General features: G+C 39.9%; 1 protein-coding gene across 5 annotated transcripts in view; it reads left to right on the top strand.

The window, feature by feature from the left end:
• Window positions 1-16,788, top strand: part of MTMR9 (myotubularin related protein 9) — a 116,065-nt gene that overhangs the window by 51,297 nt on the left and 47,980 nt on the right. The gene's annotated exons all lie outside the window — the stretch shown is intronic.

Genomic DNA, 16,788 nt, shown 5'->3' with positions numbered 1-16,788 from the left:
GTTATTTTCTCCCATTCTGAGAATTGTCTTTTTGTCTTATTTATGGTTTCCTTTGCTGTGCAAAAGCTTTTAAGTTTAATTAGATCCTATTTGTTTATTTTTGTTTTTATTTTCATTACTCTAGAAGGTATGTATCAAGGGGATCTTGCTGTGATTTATGTCAAAGAGTGTTCTGCCTTTTTTTTTTTCCTCTAAGAGTTTTAGAGTTTTAGTGTTTTAGAGTTTATAGTTTTCCTTTAGAGTTTTAGTGTCTGGCCTTACATTTAGTTCTTTAATCCATTTTGATTTTATTTTTGAGTAGGGTTTTAGAAAGTGTTCTCATTTCATTCTTTTACATCTAGCTGTCCGGTTTTCCCAACACCATTTATTGAAGAGAAGGTCTTTCCTCCATTGTATATTTTTGCCTCCTTTGTCAAAGATAAGGTGCCCATAGGTGCATGGGTTTATCTCTGGGCTTCCTATTTATCTACACTGATATTTCCGTTTTTGTGCTATTACTATACTCTGTTGATTACTATAGCTTTGTAGTATAGTCTGAAGTCAGCAAGCTTGATTACTCCAGCTCTGTTTTTCTCTCTCAAGATTGCTTTGGCTCTTCAGGGTTTCCATACAAACTGTAAAATTTTCTGTTCTAGATCTGTGAAAAATACCATTGGTAATTTGATAGTGATTGAATTGAATGTGTAGATTGCTTTGAGTAGTATAGTTATTTTCACATTATTCTTCTAATCGAAGAACATGTGCTGTGTCTCCATCTGTTTGTGTCATCTTTGATTTCTTTCATGAGTGTCTTATACTTTTTTGTGTACAGGCTTTTGTCTCCTTCAGATCAGATCAGATCAGATCAGTCGCTCAGTCGTGTCCAACTCTTTGTGACCCCATGAATCGCAGCACGCCAGGCCTCCCTGTCCATCACCAACTCCCAGAGTTCACTCAGACTCATGTCCATCGAGTCAGTGATGCCATCCAGCCATCTCATCCTCTGTCATCCCCTTCTCCTATTGCCCCCAATCCCTCCCAGCATCAGAGTCTTTTCCAATGAGTCAACTCTTCGCGTGAGGTGGCCAAAATACTGGAGTTTCAGCTTAAGCATCATTCCTTCCAAAGAAATCCCAGGGCTGATCTCCTTTAGGATGGACTGGTTGGATCTCCTTGCAGTCCAAGGGACTCTGAAGAGTCTTCTCCAACACCACAATTCAAAAGCATCAATTCTTCGGCGCTCAGCCTTCTTCACAGTCCAACTCTCACATCCATACATGACCACAGGAAAAACCATAGCCTTGACTAGACGAACCTTTGTTGGCAAAGTAATATCTCTGCTTTTCAATATGCTATCTAGGTTGGTCATAACTTTCCTTCCAAGGAGTAATCGTCTTTTAATTTCATGGCTGCAATCACCATCTGCAGTGATTTTCGAGCCCAGAAAAATAAAGTCTGACACTGTTTCCACTGTTTCCCCATCTATTTCCCGTGAAGTGATGGGACCAGATGCCATGATCTTCATTTTCTGAATGTTGAGTTTTAAGCCAACTTTTTCACTCTCCACTTTCACCTTCATCAAGAGGCTTCTTAGTTCCTCTTCACTTTCTGCCATAAGGGTGGTGTCATCTGCATATCTGAGGTGATTGATATTTCTCCCGGCAGTCTTGATTCCAGCTTGTGTTTCTTCCAGTCCAGCGTTTCTCATGATGTACTCTGCATATAAGTTAAATAAACAGGGTGACAATATACAGCCTTGACGTACTCCTTTTCCTATTTGGAACCAGTCTGTTGTTCCATGTCCAGTTCTAACTGTTGCTTCCTGACCTGCATACAAATTTCTCAAGAGACAGGTCAGGTGGTCTGGTATTGCCATCTGTTTAAGAATTTTCCACAGTTTGCTGTGATCCACACAGTCAAAGGCTTTGGCATAGTCAATAAAGCAGAAATAGATGTTTTTCTGGAACTCTCTTGCTTTTTCCATGATCCAGCGGATGTTGGCAATTTGATCTCTGGTTCCTCTGCCTTTTCTAAAACCAGCTTGAACATCTGGAAGTTCACAGTTCATGTATTGCTGAAACCTGCCTTGGAGAATTTTGAGCATTACTTTTTACTAGAGTGTGAGATGAGTGCAATTGTGAGGTAGTTTGAGCATTCTTTGGCATCGCCTTTCTTTGGGATTGGAATGAAAACTGACCTTTTCAAACAGTCCTGTGGCCACTGCTGAGTTTTCCAAATTTGCTGGCATATTGAGTGCAGCACTTTCACAGCATCATCTTTCAGGATTTGGAATAGCTCAACTGGAATTCCATCACCTCCACTAGCTTTGTTCATAGTGATGCTTTCCAAGGCCCACTTGACTTCATATTCCAGGATGTCTGGCTCTAGGTCAGTGATCACACCATCGTGATTATCTGGGTCGTGAAGATCTTTTTTTGTACAGTTCTTCTGTGTATTCTTGCCATCTCTTCTTAATATCTTCTGCTTCTGTTAGGTCCATACCATTTCTGTCCTTTATCAAGCCTATCTTTGCATGAAATGTTCCTTTGGTATCTCTGATTTTCTGGAAGAGATCTCTAGTCTTTCCTATTCTGTTGTTTTCCTCTATTTTGCATTGATCGCTGAAGAAGGCTTTCTTATCTCTTCTTGGTATTCTTTGGAACTCTGCATTCAGATGTTTATATCTTTCCTTTGCTCCTTTGCTTTTCGCTTCTCTTCCTTTCACAGCTATTTGTAAGGCCTCCCCAGACAGCCATTTTGGTTTTTTGCATCTCTTTTCCTTAGGTAGGTTTATTCCTAGATATTTTATTCTTTTTGTTGCAATAATAAATGGGATTGTTTCCTTAATTTCTCTTTGTGAGCTTTCATTGTTAGTGTATAAGAATGCAAGGGATTTCTATGTATCAATTTTGTATCCTGTGACTGTATTAAATTCGTTGATTAGCTCTAGTAGTTTTCTGGTGGCATCTTTACGATTTTCTTTGTATAGTATCATGTCATTTGCAAACAATGACAGTTTTACTTCTTCTTTTTCAGTTTGTATTCTTTTCATTTCTCTTTGATTTCCATGGCTAGGACTTCCAAGACTATGTGGTAATAGTGGCAAGAAGCCGCACTCTTTTGTCTTTCCTCATCTTAAGGGAAATGCTCTCAGTTTTTCACCATTGTTTGCTGTGGATTTGTTGTATATGGCCTTTGTTATGTTGAGGTAGACGCCCTCTATGCCCACTTCCTAGAGAGTTTTAATTGTAACTGGGTATTTAATTAATGGTTTTAATTTTAATGTCTTTCCCTGCATCTATCAAAATATTATCATATGGTTTTTATCTTTCAGTTTGTTAATATAGTATGTCACTTGGATTGATTCATGTGTATTGAAGAATCCTTGCAACCCTGAGATAAACCCCACTTGATCATGGTGTATGATCCTTTTTAATGTGATGTTGGATTCTGTTTGCTAGAATTTTGTTGAAAATTTTTGCATCTGTGTTCATCAGTGATATTGGCCTGTAATTTTCTTTTTTGTGTGTGATATCTTTGGTTTCTGTATCAGGGGAATGGTGGCCTACTAGAATGAGTTTGGAAGTTTTCTTTTGTCTGCAGTTTTTGGGAAGAGTTTAAGAAGGATAGGTGTTAGCTGTTCTTTAAATGTTTGATAGTAAGAGAATTCTCCTGGGAAGCAATCTGGCCTTGTGCTTTTGTTTGTTGGAAGATTTTTCGTCATAGTTTTTTTTTAATTATTAATTTGCCTCAGTTGCATCTTAGTTGCAGCATGTGGGATCTAGTTCTTGATAAGGGATCGAAGCCCTGGCTGTCTGCATTGGGAGTGCGGGTCTTAACCCTTGGACCACCAGGGGAGTCCTGATCATAGTTTTGGTTTCAGTGCTTATGACTGATCTGTTCATATTTTCTCTTTCTGGTTCAGTCTTAGAAGGTTGTACTTTTCTAAGAATTTATACACTTCTTCCAAGTTGTCCATATTGGCATATGATTGCTCAAAGTAGTCTCTTAGGAGTCTTTGTATTTTGCAGTGTCATTTGTAGTCTCCTTTTTCATATTTCTAAGTTTACTGATTTGAGTTTTAGCGCTTTTTCTCAAGGTGTCTAGCTGATGGTTTATCTATTTTATCTTCTCAGAAAAACAGCTTTCAGTTTTATTGATCTTTGCTATTGTTTTCTTCATTTCTTTTCCATTTATTTCTGCCATAATCTTTGTGATTTCTTTCCTTCTACTATTTTTTGAGGGGGGTTCTTCCTTTTCTGATTGCTTTAGGTGTAAGGATGTTTATTTGATATTTTTATTGAGGTAGGGTTGTATTCTATAAAATTCGCTCTTAAAACTGCTTTTCCTGCAGCCCATAGGTTTTGGGTCGTCGTGTTTTTGTTGTCATTTGTTTCTCAGTACTTTTTTATTTCCTCTTTGATTTCATCAGTGATCTCTTGGTTATTTACAAGGATATTGTTTAGGCTTCATATGTTTGTTTGTTTTTTTTACAGTTTTTTTTTTTTTTCTGTAATCGATACCTAATCTCATAGCATTGTGGTTGGGAAAGATGCTTGATATGATTTCAGTTTTCTTAAATTTACTGAGGCTTGGGTTTTGTTACTGATTTCTGAGTTCATCCCATATGGTCAGAGAAAACACTTTGTATAATGTCTACCTTTTTTTTGACCATGCTCTGTGGCATGCAGGATCTTAGTTCCCCCACCAGGGATTGAACCCCTGCCCCCTGCAATGGAAGGACAAAGTCTTAACCATTGGACTGCCAGGAAAGCCCCCATATCTGTCTTTTTCAATATCTTGAGACTTGATTTGTGGCCTAATATACAGTCTGTCCTGGAAAATTTTCTGTGTGTGTGTGTGTGTCCTGTTGGGTAGCATGTGTATATCTGCTAGGTCTAGTTAGTTTAAAGTTAGTTCATTGTATTAAATCCTCTGTTTCCTTATATATATCTGTTTGTTCTGTCCATTATTGTGAGGTATTAAGGTATCTATTATTGTAGAACTACTTCTCCATTTACTTCTGTCAGATTTTGCTTCATAGATTTGATTTTCATTGGATGTGTAAATGTTTATAATTGTTATACTTTCCTGTTGTATTGAACCTTTTATTAGTAGATAATGTCCCTTGTCTCTTATCATCATTTTTTATGTGTAAACTATTCTTTCTAATATTAGTAAAATCTTTCCTTGCTGTCTTCTGGTTGTTGTTTGCTTGGAATATCTTTTTCCACCATCCCTTCAATTTCAGCTTGTCTATATCTTTGGATCACAAATGTGTCTCATATGAGAGTATATAGTTGGATCATATGTTTTTATCCATTCTGTCAATATCTGTCTTTTCATTGAAGAGTTTAATCCTCTTGTATTTAGGTTAATTATTTGTCATTGTGCTATTTCTTCTGTATATGCCTTAAAGCTTTTTTGGTTCCTCATCTCCTACGTTAATGTCTTTTATTGTGTATAGTTGATTTTATGGTGATGAAATGTTTAAAATGTTTTCATTTACTTTTGTGTTTATTCTGTAGCTGTTTTCTTTATGGTCACCATGGGGAATAAATTTAACATCCTACAGTTAAAATACTCTTAATTTGAATCTATACCAACTTCACTTCAAAAAATACAAAAAGTCTGCTCCTTTATAGCTCTGTCCCCATCCCTTTCCATGGATGTCATAAAGTTATATCTTTATGCTTTGAGCCTGAGGGTGTAATCTATTTCTTTAAAATGTTATTAGTCTCTTAAATCTGTATAAAATAAAACGTGCAGTTACAGGCCGTAGTGAGAGTAATACTGCCTTTATAACTGCCCATGTATTTACCTTTGGAAACCTTATTTCTTCATACAGCTTCAAGGTACTGCCTGGTGCCCTTTCATCTCACTTTGCCGGACTCCCATGAGCGTTTCTTGTAGAGCAAGTCTGGTGGTCAGAGACTCCTGCAGCTTTTCTTTATCTGGGAATGCCTTAACTTCTCCCTCACTTTTGAAGGACAGTTTTGCAGGCTATCAGATATGTAGTTGACAGTTTTTCCTTTAACAGTTTGAATATATCAGCCAACTGTCTTCTGGGTCCCAAGTTCTTGAGTTCTTGTTGTGGGTCTGAGTTAATCTTACTTGGACTGCATTGAGCTTCTTGTTTATATTCACGTCTTTCATCAGATTTGAGAAATTTTCAGCCATTGTTTTGCAGATGTTCTCTCTGCCCTTCTCTGACTTTTCTCTCTGTGACTCCCACTATGTGTGTGTTGGTCGGCCTGTTGGTATCTCATAGGTCCCTTAGGTTCTGTTCATTTTTCTTTAATCTTTTTTCTTTCTGTTCTTCACACTTGGTGATTTCCATTGTCTTGTCTTCTAATCTTCAAGTTTGCTAGTTTTTGTCTTCTGCCTCTTGGGAATCTGCTTTTGAATCCCTCTTGTGAACTTTTCATTTCAGTTCTTAAAACTTTTAAGCTCCAGAATTTTTTGGTTTCTTTTTAGGTTTTCTATCTCTTTATCAATGTTTCCGTTTTGTTCACACATTATATTCTTGACTTTACCCACATTTTCCTCTAGCTTTTTGAGCATCTTTAAGACTGTTATTTTAGTCTTTGTCTAATACATCATCTTCCATCAAGTCTTTTTCAGAGACAGTTTCTGTTGATTTATATTTACCTTTTGAACGAGCTGTGCTCTCCTGTTTATTTCTCTGCTTTGTGATTTTTTTTTTCTTCTGCTCAACACTGGACATTTGAACCTAATAATGTGGTAACTCTGGAGATCAGATTTTCCCTCTTCCTTGGGATTTGATGTTTTTTGTTTTGGGGGGTTTCTCTTGTTTACTGTTTTTGTTTTTTTGACTGTTACGGGATGTCTCTATGCCAAAGATCAGCCTGAGGTATAAAGTTAAGATTTTCTCAGGTCTTTTCTGAGCCTGGGTTTGTTCAGTCACAGTTACTTCTTAATTTTCCCTAAATGTACTGTAGTTTTCGAATGTCCCGATCTTTAATGTCTGGTTCCTGAAAGAGGAAAGTGAAGAATGAAGAGAAGTGAGGACAGAGCCGACTGTCTAAATCCACTGGAAGTCATCGATTGGAGGTGGGGGCAGCTTACAACAATGGCAGAAACTGCAACAACAGTGGCTGCCTGCCTCTTTGCACCTCTGTGATCAGAATCAGCAATAACCGATCATAGCACAGATCTTTGGTGTTTGAAGAACAGGGTCCTCTCTTCCCATCTTGGCTCCTATAAAGTGTTGCTCTAGGAAAATGTACACAGCTGCCTGCCACTTGGGTAGGGCTGGGAATGGGTAGCTGCTCTTTTGTTAAGAGCTGAATTTATCCAAAACTACATTGTACAGGAGACAGGGATCAAGACCATCCCCGTGGAAAAGAAATGCAAAAAAGCAAAATGGCTGTCTGGGGAGGCCTTACAAATAGCTGTGAAAAGAAGAGAAGCAAAAAGCAAAGGAGCAAAGGAAAGATATAAGCATCTGAATGCAGAGTTCCAAAGAATAGCAAGAAGAGATAAGAAAGCCTTCTTCAGCGATCAGTGCAAAGAAATAGAGGAAAACAACAGAATGGGAAAGACTGGAGATCTCTTCAAGAAAATTAGAGATACCGAGGGAACATTTCATGCAAAGATAGGCTCAATAAAGGACAGAAATGGTATGGACCTAACAGAAGCAGAAGATATTAAGAAGAGATGGCAAGAATACACAGAAGAACTGTACAAAAAAGATCTTCACGACCCAGATAATCACGATGGTGTGATCACTGACCTAGAGCCAGACATCCTGGAATGTGAAGTCAAGTGGGCCTTGAAAGCATCACTATGAACAAAGCTAGTGGAGGTGATGGAATTCCAGTGGAGCTATTCCAAATCCTGAAAGATGATGCTGTGAAAGTGCTGCACTCAATATGCCAGCAAATTTGGAAAACTCAGCAGTGGCCACAGGACTGGAAAAGGTTAGTTTTCATTCCAATCCCAAAGACAGGAAATGCCAAAGAATGCTCAAACTACCTCACAATTGCACTCATCTCACACGCTAGTAAAGTAATGCTCAAAATTCTCCAAGCCAGGCTTCAGCAATACATGAACTGTGAACTTCCAGATGTTCAAGCTGGTTTTAGAAAAAGCAGAGGAACCAGAGATCAAATTGCCAACATCCACTGGGTCATGGAAAAAGCAAGAGAGTTCCAGAAAAACATCTATTTCTGCTTTATTGACTATGCCAAAGCCTTTGACTGTGTGGATCACAATAAACTGTGGAAAATTCTTCAAGAGATGGGAATACCACACCACCTGACCTGCCTTTTGAGAAATTTGTATGCAGGTCAGGAAGCAACAGTTAGAACTGGACATGAAACAACAGACTGGTTCCAAATAGGAAAAGGAGTACGTCAAGGCTGTATATTGTCACCCTGCTTATTTAACTTATGTGCAGAGTACATCATGAGAAACGCTGGACTGGAAGAAACACAAACTGGAATCAAGATTGCCAGGAGAAATATCAATAATATCAGATATGCAGATGACACCACCCTTAAGGCAGAAAGTGAAGAGGAACTCAAAAGCCTCTTGATGAAAGTGAAAGTGGAGAATGAAAAAGTTGGCTTAAAACTCAACATTCAGAAAATGAAGATCATGGCATCTGATCCCATCACTTCATGGCAAATAAATGGGGAAACAGTGGAAACAGTGTCAGCCTTTATTTTGGAGGGCTCCAGAGTCACTGCAGATGGTGACTGCAGCCATGAAATTAAAAGATGCTTACTCTTTGGAAGGAAAGTTATGACCAACCTAGATAGCATATTCAAAAGCAGAGACATTACTTTGCCAACAAAGGTTCGTCTAGTCAAGGCTATGGTTTTTCCTGTGGTCATGTATGGATGTGAGAGTTGGACTGTGAAGAAGGCTGAGCGCTGAAGAATTGATGCTTTTGAACTGTAGTGTTGGAGAAGACTCTTGAGAGTCCCTTGGACTGCAAGGAGATCCAACCAGTCCATTCTGAAGGAGATCAGCCCTGGGATTCTTCGGAAGGAATGATGCTAAAGCTGAAATTCCAGTACTTTGGCCACCTCATGCAAAGAGTTGACTCATTGGAAAAGACTCTGATGCTGGGAGGGATTCGGGGCTGGAGGAGAAGGGAACAACAGAGGATGAGATGGCTGGATGGCATCACTGACTCGATGGACGTGAGTGTGAGTGAACTCTGGGAGTTGGTGATGGACAGGGAGGCCTGGCGTGCTGCAATTCATGGGGTCCCAAAGAGTCGGACGTGACTGAGCGACTGAACTGAACTGAACTGCAATTTATTATCCCAGTCTTTCCCTAGAAGTTTAATAGACATGAGAGTTCCAAAGTAGTTATATCAGACAGATTCTGGCAGTGCAATTGTTAGCAGGTGGGAAGAGAGATTCTTACTTCTTCTGATTCTACTATCTTCCAGAGTCCTTTGCTTTTACTGAGTTATAAGGTTTCTGTTTGTTTTTAAGTGTATTGTGGTACAAGTCCTTTATCAAATACAAGATTCACAAATGTTTTCTCTCAATCTGTGGTTTGTCTTTTTATTCTCTTTAACTGTGTCTTTCAGAGAGCAAACATTTAAAGACATACAATTTGTAGTTCTTTTGTAGACTGGGCTCACGATATCTTACCTAAGAAATCTTTGCCTAACCAAAGGTCACAAAGATTTTCTCCATGTTTTCTTTTAGAAGTTTTATAGTTTTAGGGTTTTGGATATATGATCCATTTTTAGTCGGTTTTGTGTATGGATTTATAAAGATCCAAAGTCGTTTTTTCTGTATAGCTATCTCACTGTTGTGGCACCATTTCGTGAAAAGTCTGCCCTTTCTCCAGTGAATTGTTTTGCACTCCTTTGTCCATATGTGAGTGAATATATTCCTAGACTTTCTTCTCTATTGTGTTGGTCTGTTTGATGCCATTGCTGCCACAATGTTAAAGGATCTTTAAATTATACAGTGTTAGATATCCAGTTCTGTTCTTACTCATACTTGTTTTGGTTATTTGAAGTCATTTGCATTTCCTTGTGGATTTTTTTAAATTTACTTATTTATTTTTGGGTACGCAGTGCAGCTGGTAGGATCTTAGTTCCCCAACTGGGGATTCAACCTGCACTTGCTGCATTGAAGGCACAACATCCTGACCACTGGCCACCAGAGAATTCCTCCATGTGAATTTTATTGTTTGTTTGTTTTGTATTTATTATTTTGTTTATTGGAATATAATTGCTTTACAGTGTTGTGTTAGTTTCTGCTGTACAGCATGAGTCAGCCATATGTATACCTGTGCCCCTCACTGTTGGACCCTCCCGCCCCGCCCCTCCCCTCCCCTCCCCTCCCCTCCCCTCTCACCCACCCCACCCCCCACCCAGGCTCATCGCTGAGCAGCCCTGAGCTTTAGGGCAGCTTCCTGCTGGCTAGTTTTACACACGATAGCATATATACGTCAGTGCTACTCTCTCCATTTGTCCCCCCCTTTACCTGTCCCGGCTGTGTCTGCAAGGCCATTCTCTGCCCTGCAGATAGTTCAGCAGTACCGTTTTTCCAGATTCCCTATATATGCATTAATATACAGTGTTTGTTCTTCTGTTTCTGGCTCGGGTCACTCTGTATGACAGGCTCTAGGTTCCTCCACCTTAATAGAACTGACTCAATTTCATTCCATCTTATGGCTGAGTAATGTTCCCTTGTTTATTTGTATCACATCATCTTTATCCATTTATCTCTCGATGGCCATCTTGGTTGCTTCCATGTCCTGGCTGTTGTAAACAGCGCTGCATCTGCATGAACCTTGGGATACTTACGTTTTTGGGGGTTATGTTCTTCTCAGGCTGTATGCCTAATAGTGGGATTCGTGGGTCGTATGGTGGATCTGTATTTAGTTTCCTAAGGAGCCTCCATACTGTTCTGTACAGTGGCTGTGCCAGTTTACATTCCCACCAACACGGTAAGGGGGTTCCTTTTCTCCACACCTTCTCCAGCAGTATTGTTGGTAGATTTTTTTGAAGATGGCCATTTTGGCTGATGTGAGGTGTGATAGCTTATTGTAGTTTTGATTTCTGTTTCTCTAATAATTAGTGATGTTGAGCATCTTTTCTTGTGTTTGTTAGCTATCAATATGTCTTCTTTGGAGAGATGTCTGTTTAGGTCTTCTGCCCATTTTGATTGGATTATTTTATATATATATATATAGAGAGAGAGAGAGAGAGAGCGCGCGCGCACGCGTGCACTCCATTAGCTGTTTGTATATAAGGAGCTTAATCCTTTGTCAGTGCTTTGTTTGCAAAAACTTTCTCGCATTTTGAGGGTTGTCTTTTCTTCTTGTTTATGGTTTCTTTTTGTTGTGCCAAAGCTTTTAAGTTTAATTAGGTCTTAATTATTTATTTTTTGTTTTTATTTTCATTATTCTAGAAGGTGGGTAAAAAAAGATCTTGCTGTGATTTATGTCAGAGAGTGATTTTTTTCCTGTTTTCAGCTAAGAGTCTTGTAGTATCTGATCTTACATTCGGGTCTTTAGTCCATTTTAAGTTTACTTTTGTGTATGGTGTTAGGTAATGTTCTAATTTCATTACTGCTGTCCAGATTTCCCAGCACCACTTATTGAAGAGGCTGTTTTTTCTCCATTGTATATTCTTGCTTCCTTTGTTGTAGATCAGCTGATCCCAGGAGCTTGGGTTTATCTCTGAGCTTTCTGTCTTGTTCCATTGGTCTGTATTTCTTACTGTTGATTACTGTAGCTTTGTAACGTAGTTTGAAATTGCAGAGCCTGATTCCTCCACCTCTGTTTTTCTTTCTCAACTTTGCTTTGGCTATTCGGGGTCTTACAAATTGTAAATTTTTTTGTTCTAATTCTCTGAAGCCTGCCATTAATTTTGCTAGAAATTGCATTGAATCTGTAGATGGCTTTGTGTAGTATCAGTTCAGTTCAGTCACTCAGTTGAGTCCGACTCTGTGACCCCATGGACTGCAGCACACCAGACTTCCCTGTCCGGCACCAACTCCCAGAGCTTGCTCAAACTCATGTCCATTGAGTCGGTGATGCCATCCAACCATCTCATCCTCTGTTGTCCCCTTCTCCTCTTGCCCTCAGTCTTTCCCAGCATCGGGTCTTTTCCACTGAGTCAGTTCTTCACCTCAGGTGGCCAAAGAATTGGAGCTTCAGCATCAGTCCTTCCAATGAATATTCAGGACTGATTTCCTTCAGGCTTGACTGGTTTGATCTCCTTGCAGTCTAAGGGACTCTCAAGAGTTTTCAGCATCACAGTTCAAAAGCATCAGTTCTTTGGCATTGGTCATGGTATGTTTTTTCACCTGTTTGTGTCCTCTTTCATTTCTTTCATCAGTATTCTATGGCTTTCTGAGCACAGGTCTTTTCTTTCCTTAGGTGGATTCACTCGTGGGTATTTTATTCCTTTGTTGGGATGGTAAATGGGATTGTTTCCTTAATCTCACTTTCCATGCATTCGTTATTTGTTTTTGTCTGCACTGGGTCTTTGTTGCTGCGCATGGGCTCTCTCTAGTTGCAGGGCATGGCTTCTCATTGCGGCGGCCTCTCTTGTTTTGGAGCTTAAGCTCTAGGCTCATGGGGTTCAGTTGATGCACTGCATGGACTCAGGTGTTGTGGCTTGCGGTCTCTAGAGTGCTGGCTTGGTAGTTGTGGTGCACAGGCTTAGTTGCTCCATGATACATGGGGTCTTCCTGGACCAGGGATTGAACCTGTGGCACCTGCATTGCAGGCGGATTCCTAACCACTGGACCACCAGGGAAGCCCTGTGCACTAATTTTGTGTCTTGAAACTATCAAACTCATTGATGTCCAGTAGTTTTCTGGTGGAATCTTCCGGATCTTCTGTGTATAGTAACATGTCATTTGCAAACAGTGACAGTTTTACTTCTTCTTTTCCAATTTGTATTCCTTTTATTTCTTTTTCTTCTCTGATTGCCAGAGCCAGGACTTCCAAAACTGTGTTGAATAAGAGTGGTGAGAGTGGGCATCCTTGTCTTGTTCCTGATCTTAGGGAAAATGCTTTCATTTCTGTTTTTCACCATTGAGAATGATGTTTGCTGTGGGTTTGTCATATATGGTCTTTATTGTGTTGAGGTTGATTCCCTCTGTGCCCATTTTCTGGAGTTTTTAGTCATAAATGGGTGTTAAATTTTGTCAAAAAGCTTTTTTTGGGTCTATTGAAATGACCATATGATTTTTATTCTTTCATTTGTTAACATGGTATGTCAAATTGATTGATTTGTGTATTTTGAAGCATGTGTGCATTCTTGGGATAAACTTCACCTGAGTATGGTGTGTGATCACCTGAGCATGGTGTGTGATCACCTGAACGTGGTGTGTGATCCTTTAATGTGTTGCTGGATAGTTTGTTGCTGTTGTTCTGTCCTTAAGTCATGTTCATCTCTTTGGGACCCCATACACTGCAGCACGCCAGATTCCCCTGTCCTTCAGTATCTCCCAGAGTTTGCTCAAATTCATGTCCGTTGAGTCAATGATGCTATCTAACCATCTCATCCTTTATCACCCCCTTCTCCTTTTGCCTTCATTCTTTCCCGGCATCAGAGACTTTTCCAATGAGTCAGCTGTTCACATCAGGTGGCCAAAGTATTGGTGCTTCAGCTTCAGCATCAGGCCTTCCAATGAATATTCAGGACTGATTTCCTTTAGGATTGACTGGATTGATCTTGCTCACCAAAGGACTCTCAAGAGTCTTCTCCAGCACCACAGTTTGAAAGCCTCAATTCTTCAGTACTCAGCCTTCTTTACAGCTAGCTGTCACATCTGTACATGACAAAAAAACACATTGCTTTGAGTATACGTTCCTTTGTCAGCAAAGTGATGTCTCTGCTTTTTAATATGTTGACTAGGCTCGTCATAGCTTTCCTTCCAAGAAGCAAGCATCTTTTGACTCCGTGGCTGCAGTTACTGTTCACTTAAGTAGTTGTGGCACACTGGCCTAGCTGTTCCGTGGCATGTGAGGATCTTCCTGGACCAAGATTGAACTCATCACCCCTGCACTGGCAGGCAGATTCTTAACCACTGGATTACTAGGGAAGTCCCAGCCAGTTGTGATTTTGATCCAGATTGTGGTGAATCTGTTGATAAATGAACTTGGTGAGAACTAACATCTGACATCTTAATATTGAGTATTGTGACTTATGAACAAATCTATTACTCCATTTATCTTATTTGGTGCTTTGGTGCTTTAGTCGCTAGGTCGTGTCTGACTCTTGCGACCACATGGACTGTAGCTCACCAGGCTCCTCTGTCCATGGGATTTTCCAGGCAAGAATACTGGAGTGGAGTGCCAGTTCCTTCTCCAGGGGATCTTGCCAACCCAGGAATCAAACCCAGGTCTCCTGCATTTCAGGCAGGTTCTTTACCGACTGAGCTATGAGGGAAGTTGTCTTATTTAGGTCTCAAATATTTTTTCAGCTGTGTATTATATTTTTCACTCTAGGTCTTTTACATCGTTTGTTAGGATTTCTCCTATGTATTTCATATTTTGATTCTTTTTCAAGTGGTATTTCTAAAATTTCAACTTCCTATTCCTTATTTGTATCAATCAAGTTTTTAACTTTCTGTATTTTATGACACATTGTCATCTTAGGGCTTGCCACTCTCAAGGTTAGCTAATTTCCTTTGTTATTGTTGTTTTGTTGTTGTTTAGTCGTGTCCCACTCTTGCAACCCCGTGAACTGTAGCCCACCAGGCTCCTCTGCCCATGGAATTCTCCAGGCAAGAATACTGGAGTGGGTTGCCATTTCCTTCTCCAAGGGATCTTCCTGACCCAGAGGTTGATCTTGAGTCTCCTTCTTGGCAGGTCAATTCTTTACTGCTGAGCCACTTGGGAAGCCAGCTTATTTCTAGAGAGAGTGAATAATTTGCTTACTGGCCTGCCATTGATATGCAAGCTATTGATTTTTGTATATTTTTGTATCCTTCAGCTTTACTAAATTCATTTACTCAATAGCTTTTTAAAAAACAATTTTCTTCAGATTTTCTAAATAGGCAGTTGTTCAGTTTAGTTCAGTCGCTCAGTTGTGTCCGACTCTTTGTCACCCCATGAATCGCAGCACGCCAGGCCTCCCTGTCCATCACCAACTCCCGGAGTTCACCCAGACTCACGTCCATCGAGTCAGTGATGCCATCCAGCCATCTCATTCTCTGTCGTCCCCTTCTCCTGCCCCCAATCCCTCCCAGCATCAGAATCTTTTCCAAACAACTAAAAACAGTGTTATTTCTTCCATTTCAACCTAGATGTCACTTATCTTGTTTTCTTGCTATGTAGCACTGGGTGTAACTGGTAGTACAATGTTTTTATTTTAAAAAATCTTACAAAAATTCTTTTTGGCTGTCTTGGGTCTTTGTTGCTGCTCATGGGCTTTCTCTAGTTGCAGCTAGACGGGCCTACTCTTCATTGCAGTGCACAGGCTGCTCATCGTGGTGGCCTCTCTTTTTGCAGAACTCGAGGCTCCAGAGCACTCGGGCTTCAGTAGCTGCATCACTTGGGCTCCGCAGTCGTGGCTCACAGGCTGTAGAGTGTGGGCTCACTAGTTGTGGTGCACGGGCTTAGTTGTTCCACAGCACGCGCGATCTTCCCAGACCAGGGATCGAACTAGTGTCCCCTGCACTGCAAGGAAGATTCTTAACCACTGGACCACCATGGAAGCCCCTGGTTCCACAGTGTTGAGTAGAAGTGTTGAGAGTGAAATCTTAGCATTATTCCTGGTGAGAAAGCATTCAGCCTTTTACCATTAAGTATACTCTTAGTGGTCAGAGAAGGCAATGGCAACCCACTCCAGTACTCTTAACTGAAAAATCCCATGGACAGAGGAGCCTGGTGGGCTGCAGTCCATGGGGTCACTAAGAGTTGGACACGACTGAGCGACTTCACTTTCACTTTTATGCATTGGAGAAGGAAATGGCAACCCACTCCACTGTTCTTGCCTGGAGAATCCCAGGGACAGGGGAGCCTGGTGGGCTGCCGTCTATGGGGTTGCACAGAGTCAGACATGACTGAAGCGACTTAGCAGCAGCAGCATACTCTTAGTGGTAGAGTTGCTTTTGGTAAGTGCTGTTTTTCAGGTTGAAGAAGTTCACTTCTGTTCTTAGTTGGCTGAGAGTTGGGTTGTTTTGTTTCATTTTAGAGTCTTGAATGGCTGTGGGATTTTGTCATGCATTTTGTGTATTTGTTGAGATGAGAGTATGGTTTTTCTTTTTCAGTTTAACACAGTAACATACTTTGTTAAAACTGCCATGCATTTCTGCAGTAAACCTGAGTTACTCATGATTATCCTTTTATGTATTGTTGGATTTAACTTGCTAATGTTTTGTTTAGAAATTTTATATCTAGTTTATGAGGGCTGTTGGTCTGTAGTTGTCTTGTCGTGTCTTTGGTTTTTGTATTAGGAAAATGCCAGGCTTTAGGTGTGAATTGAGAAGTAAATGTCTCTTTTTCAGTTTTCTGGAAGAATTTTTCTTGAGTTGATAGTATTTTTTCCTTAAATATTTTATGGAATTCATCAGTGAAGCCACCCAGGACTGGAGTTTTCTTTGTGGGAAACATTTTAATGAAAATTTCAGTTTATTTATCAGATAAAGAATTAACCAAGTTATTTGTTCTTGAATGATCTTTAGTAGTTTGTGTCTTCTTTGAAATTTGTCCGTATCATTTACATTGTTGAATTTATTGGCATAAAATTGTTCCTAATATTCCCTTAGTATTTTTTAGTGTCTGTGGAGTCTATATGATTGTAACCTCTCTCATTTCTGACATTGTTAGATTGTGACTTTCTGTTTT

The sequence above is a fragment of the Bos indicus genome, chromosome 8, assembly GCF_029378745.1.
Source record: "Bos indicus isolate NIAB-ARS_2022 breed Sahiwal x Tharparkar chromosome 8, NIAB-ARS_B.indTharparkar_mat_pri_1.0, whole genome shotgun sequence".
NCBI classification, from domain to species: domain Eukaryota; kingdom Metazoa; phylum Chordata; class Mammalia; order Artiodactyla; family Bovidae; genus Bos; species Bos indicus.
This window is presented reverse-complemented; position numbering and strand designations above follow the sequence as displayed.